At 37.2% G+C, this 5,000-nt stretch overlaps 2 non-coding genes and 17 pseudogenes across 2 annotated transcripts; all 19 read right to left on the bottom strand.

Annotated features, from left to right (window-relative positions):
• Positions 1-3: 3 nt before the first annotated feature.
• On the bottom strand, positions 4-122 carry LOC148456232 (5S ribosomal RNA; annotated as a pseudogene).
• A 116-nt stretch (positions 123-238) lies between these two features.
• On the bottom strand, positions 239-357 carry LOC148456231 (5S ribosomal RNA; annotated as a pseudogene).
• A 116-nt stretch (positions 358-473) lies between these two features.
• Positions 474-592, bottom strand: LOC148456230 (5S ribosomal RNA; annotated as a pseudogene).
• Positions 593-943: 351 nt separating this feature from the next.
• Positions 944-1,062, bottom strand: LOC148456229 (5S ribosomal RNA; annotated as a pseudogene).
• A 116-nt stretch (positions 1,063-1,178) lies between these two features.
• On the bottom strand, positions 1,179-1,297 carry LOC148456228 (5S ribosomal RNA; annotated as a pseudogene).
• Positions 1,298-1,413: 116 nt separating this feature from the next.
• Positions 1,414-1,532, bottom strand: LOC148456227 (5S ribosomal RNA; annotated as a pseudogene).
• A 351-nt stretch (positions 1,533-1,883) lies between these two features.
• On the bottom strand, positions 1,884-2,002 carry LOC148456226 (5S ribosomal RNA). The gene has a single exon (XR_015873874.1). It is a non-coding gene; the product is annotated as a 5S ribosomal RNA (ribosomal RNA).
• A 116-nt stretch (positions 2,003-2,118) lies between these two features.
• On the bottom strand, positions 2,119-2,237 carry LOC148456225 (5S ribosomal RNA; annotated as a pseudogene).
• Positions 2,238-2,353: 116 nt separating this feature from the next.
• Positions 2,354-2,472, bottom strand: LOC148456224 (5S ribosomal RNA; annotated as a pseudogene).
• Positions 2,473-2,588: 116 nt separating this feature from the next.
• On the bottom strand, positions 2,589-2,707 carry LOC148456223 (5S ribosomal RNA; annotated as a pseudogene).
• A 116-nt stretch (positions 2,708-2,823) lies between these two features.
• Positions 2,824-2,942, bottom strand: LOC148456222 (5S ribosomal RNA; annotated as a pseudogene).
• A 115-nt stretch (positions 2,943-3,057) lies between these two features.
• On the bottom strand, positions 3,058-3,175 carry LOC148456221 (5S ribosomal RNA; annotated as a pseudogene).
• A 116-nt stretch (positions 3,176-3,291) lies between these two features.
• Positions 3,292-3,410, bottom strand: LOC148456220 (5S ribosomal RNA; annotated as a pseudogene).
• Positions 3,411-3,526: 116 nt separating this feature from the next.
• Positions 3,527-3,645, bottom strand: LOC148456219 (5S ribosomal RNA; annotated as a pseudogene).
• Positions 3,646-3,996: 351 nt separating this feature from the next.
• Positions 3,997-4,115, bottom strand: LOC148456218 (5S ribosomal RNA). The gene has a single exon (XR_015873872.1). It is a non-coding gene; the product is annotated as a 5S ribosomal RNA (ribosomal RNA).
• Positions 4,116-4,231: 116 nt separating this feature from the next.
• On the bottom strand, positions 4,232-4,350 carry LOC148456217 (5S ribosomal RNA; annotated as a pseudogene).
• Positions 4,351-4,466: 116 nt separating this feature from the next.
• Positions 4,467-4,585, bottom strand: LOC148456216 (5S ribosomal RNA; annotated as a pseudogene).
• A 116-nt stretch (positions 4,586-4,701) lies between these two features.
• Positions 4,702-4,820, bottom strand: LOC148456215 (5S ribosomal RNA; annotated as a pseudogene).
• Positions 4,821-4,936: 116 nt separating this feature from the next.
• LOC148456214 (5S ribosomal RNA) overlaps positions 4,937-5,000 on the bottom strand; it is a 119-nt pseudogene continuing 55 nt past the window's right edge.

Below are 5,000 nucleotides of genomic sequence, written 5' to 3'. Positions count from 1 at the left end.
AATTACCTACAGCACCTGGTATTCCCAGGTGGTTTCCCATCCAAGTACTAACCAGGCCCAACTCTGCATAGCTTCCAAGATCAGACGAAATTGGGCAAGTCCAGTGTGGTTTGGCTGTAGGTGCCCAAAAACATTAACTTTAGACCTCTTTTACTTCTTAACTCAAGTAAATTCATTGATAAGTTGAAAAAATTAAATGTAAAATGTAATAGAAAAGAATTTTATGGCAGTATAAAATTACCTACAGCACCTGGTATTCCCAGGTGGTCTCCCATCCAAGTACTAACCAGGCCCAACACTGCATAGCTTCCAAGATCAGACTAGATTGGCCATGTCCAGTGTGGTTTGGCTGTAGGTGCTCAAAAACATTAACTTTAGACATCTTTTACTTCTTAATTCAAGTAAATTCATTGATAAGTTGAAAAAATTTAATGTAAAATGTAATAGGAAAGAATGTTTTGGCTGTATAAAATTACCTACAGCATCTGGTATTCCCAGGTGGTCTCCCATCCAAGTACTAACCAGGCCCAACAATGCTTAGCTTCCAAGATCAGACGAGATTGGGCATGTCCAGTGTGGTTTAGCTGTAGGTGCTCAAAGTACTTAACTTTAGACCTCTATTACTTCTTAACTCAAGTAAATTCATTGATAAGTTGAAAAAATTAAAAGTAAAATGTAATAGAAAAGAATGTTATGGCAGTATAAAAGTACCTACAGCACCTGGTATTCCCAGGATGTCTCCCATCCACGTACTAACCATGCCCAACACTGAATAGCTTCCAAGATAAGATGACATTGGCCATGTCCTGTATGGTTTGGCTGTAGGTGCTCAAAAATATTAACTTTAGACCTCTTTTACTTATTAACTCAAGTAAATTCATTGACAAGTTGAAAAAATTAAATGTAAAATGTAATAGAAAAGAATGTTATGGCAGTATAAAATTACCTACAGCACCTGGTATTCCCAGGTGGTTTCCCATCCAAGTACTATCCATGCCCAACACTGCATAGCTTCCAAGATCAGACGACATTGGCCATGTCCAGTGTGGTTTGGCTGTAGGTGCTCAAAAATATTAACTTTAGACCTCTTTTACTTCTTAACTCAAGTAAATTCATTGATAAGTTGAAAAAATTAAATGTAAAATGTAATAGAAAAGAATGTTATGGCAGTATAAAATTACCTACAGCACCTGGTATTCCCAGGTGGTCTCCCATCCAAGTACTAACCAGGCCCAACACTGCATAGCTTCCAAGATCAGACTAGATTGGGCATGTCCAGTGTGGTTTGGCTGTAGGTGCTCAAAAAAATTAACTTTAGGCCTCTTTTACTTCTTAACTCAAGTAAATTCATTGATATGTTGAAAAAATTAAATGTAAAATGTAATAGAAAAGAATGTTTTGGCTGTATAAAATTACCTACAGCACCTGGTATTTCCAGGTGGTCTCCCATCTAAGTACAAACCAAGCCCAACACTGCATAGCTTCCAAGACCAGACGAGATTGGGCATGTGCAGTGTGGTTTGGCTGTAGGTGCTCAAAAGCATTAAATTTAGACCTCTATTACTTCTTAACTCAAGTAAATTCATTGATAAGTTGAAAAAATTAAATGTAAAATGTAATAGAAAAGAATTTTATGGCAGTATAAAAGTACCTACAGCACCTGGTATTCCCAGGTTGTCTCCCATCCAAGTACTAAAAATGCCAAACACTGCATAGCTTCCAAGATCAGATGACATTGGCCATGTCCAGTATGGTTTGGCTGTAGGTGCTCAAAAATATTAACTTTAGACCTCTTTTACTTCTTAACTCAAGTAAATTCATTGATAAGTTGAAAAAATTAAATGTAAAATGTAATAGAAAAGAAAGTTATGGCAGTATAAAATTACCTACAGCACCTGGTATTCCCAGATGGTTTCCCATCCAAGTACTAACCAGGCCCAACACTGCATAGCTTCCAAGATCAGACGAGATTGGGCATGTCCAGTGTGGTATGGCTGTAGGAGCTCAAAAACATTAACTTTAGACCTCTATTACTTCTTAACTCAAGTAAATTCATTGATAAGTTGAAAAAATTAAATGTAAAATGTAATAGAAAAGAATGTTATGGCAGTATAAAATTACCTACAGCACCTGGTATTCCCAGGTGGTTTCCCATCCAAGTACTAACCAGGCCCAACACTGCATAGCTTCCAAGATCAGACGAGATTGGGCAAGTCCAGTGTGGTTTGGCTGTAGGTGCCCAAAAACATTAACTTTAGACCTCTTTTACTTCTTAACTCAAGTAAATTCATTGATAAGTTGAAAAAATTAAATGTAAAATGTAATAGAAAAGAATGTTTTGGCTGTATAAAATTACCTACAGCACCTGGTATTTCCAGGTGGTCTCCCATCCAAGTACAAACCAGGCCCAACACTGCATAGCTTCCAAGACCAGACAAGATTGGGCATGTCCAGTGTGGTTTGGCTGTAGGTGCTCAAAAACATTAACTTTAGACCTCTATTACTTCTTAACTCAAGTAAATTCATTGATAAGTTGAAAAAATGTAATGTAAAATGTAATAGGAAAGAATGTTTTGGCTGTATAAAATTACCTACAGCACCTGGTATTCCCAGGTGGTCTCCCATCCAAGTACTAACCAGGCCCAACAATGCTTAGCTTCCAAGATCAGACGAGATTGGGCATGTCCTGTGTGGTTTAGCTGTAGGTGCTCAAAATACTTAACTTTAGACCTCTATTACTTCTTAACTCAAGTAAATTCATTGATAAGTTGAAAAAATTAAATGTAAAATGTAATAGAAAAGAATGTTATGGCAGTATAAAATTACCTACAGCTCCTGGTATTCCCAGGTGGTCTCCCATTCAAGTACTAACCAGACCCAACACTGCATAACTTCCAAGATCAGACGAGATTGGGCATGTCCAGTGTGGTTTGGCTGTAGGTGCCCAAAAACATTAACTTTAGACCTCTTTTACTTCTTAACTCATGTAAATTCAATGATAAGTTGAAAAATGAAATGTAAAATGTAATAGAAAAGAATGTTATGGCAGTATAAAATTACCTACAGCTCCTGGTATTCCCAGGTGGTCTCCCATCCAAGTACTAACAGGCCCAACACTGCATAGCTTCCAAGATCAGACGACATTGGGCATGTCCAGTGTGGTTTGGCTGTAGGTGCTCAGAAACATTAACTTTAGACCTCTATTACTTCTTAACTCAAGTAAATTCATTGATAAGTTGAAAAAATTAAATGTAAAATGTAATAGAAAAGAATGTTATGGCAGTATAAAATTACCTACAGCACCTGGTATTCCCAGGTGGTCTCCCATCCAAGTACTAACCTGGCCCAACACTGCATAGCTTCCAAGATCAGACTAGATTGGGCATGTCCAGTGTGGTTTGGCTGTAGGTGCTCAAAAAAATTAACTTTAGGCCTCTTTTACTTCTTAACTCAAGTAAATTCATTGATAAGTTGAAAAAATTAAATGTAAAATGTAATAGAAAAGAATGTTTTGGCTGTATAAAATTACCTACAGCACCTGGTATTTCCAGGTGGTCTCCCATCTAAGTACAAACCAAGCCCAACACTGCATAGCTTCCAAGACCAGACGAGATTGGGCATGTGCAGTGTGGTTTGGCTGTAGGTGCTCAAAAGCATTAAATTTAGACCTCTATTACTTCTTAACTCAAGTAAATTCATTGATAAGTTGAAAAAATTAAATGTAAAATGTAATAGAAAAGAATTTTATGGCAGTATAAAAGTACCTACAGCACCTGGTATTCCCAGGTTGTCTCCCATCCAAGTACTAAAAATGCCCAACACTGCATAGCTTCCAAGATCAGATGACATTGGCGATGTCCAGTATGGTTTGGCTGCAGGTGCTCAAAAATATTAACTTTAGACCTCTTTTACTTCTTAACTCAAGTAAATTCATTGATAAGTTGAAAAAATTAAATGTAAAATGTAATAGAAAAGAAAGTTATGGCAGTATAAAATTACCTACAGCACCTGGTATTCCCAGATGGTTTCCCATCCAAGTACTAACCAGGCCCAACACTGCATAGCTTCCAAGATCAGACGAGATTGGGCATGTCCAGTGTGGTATGGCTGTAGGAGCTCAAAAACATTAACTTTAGACCTCTATTACTTCTTAACTCAAGTAAATTCATTGATAAGTTGAAAAAATTAAATGTAAAATGTAATAGAAAAGAATGTTATGGCAGTATAAAATTACCTACAGCACCTGGTATTCCCAGGTGGTTTCCCATCCAAGTACTAACCAGGCCCAACTCTGCATAGCTTCCAAGATCAGACGAGATTGGGCAAGTCCAGTGTGGTTTGGCTGTAGGTGCCCAAAAACATTAACTTTAGACCTCTTTTACTTCTTAACTCAAGTAAATTCATTGGTAAGTTGAAAAAATTAAATGTAAAATGTAATAGAAAAGAATGTTTTGGCTGTATAAAATTACCTACAGCACCTGGTATTTCCAGGTGGTCTCCCATCCAAGTACAAACCAGGCCCAACACTGCATAGCTTCCAAGACCAGACAAGATTGGGCATGTCCAGTGTGGTTTGGCTGTAGGTGCTCAAAAACATTAACTTTAGACCTCTATTACTTCTTAACTCAAGTAAATTCATTGATAAGTTGAAAAAATTAAATGTAAAATGTAATAGAAAAGAATTTTATGGCAGTATAAAATTACCTACAGCACCTGGTATTCCCAGGTGGTCTCCCATCCAAGTACTAACCAGGCCCAACACTGCATAGCTTCCAAGATCAGACTAGATTGGCCATGTCCAGTGTGGTTTGGCTGTAGGTGCTCAAAAACATTAACTTTAGACATCTTTTACTTCTTAATTCAAGTAAATTCATTGATAAGTTGAAAAAATGTAATGTAAAATGTAATAGGAAAGAATGTTTTGGCTGTATAAAATTACCTACAGCATCTGGTATTTCCAGGTGGTCTCCCATCCAAGTACTAACCAGGCCCAACAATGC

This window comes from Taudactylus pleione, unplaced genomic scaffold (assembly GCF_031769625.1).
Source record: "Taudactylus pleione unplaced genomic scaffold, aTauple2 ptg000967l, whole genome shotgun sequence".
Taxonomy (NCBI): domain Eukaryota; kingdom Metazoa; phylum Chordata; class Amphibia; order Anura; family Myobatrachidae; genus Taudactylus; species Taudactylus pleione.
This window is presented reverse-complemented; position numbering and strand designations above follow the sequence as displayed.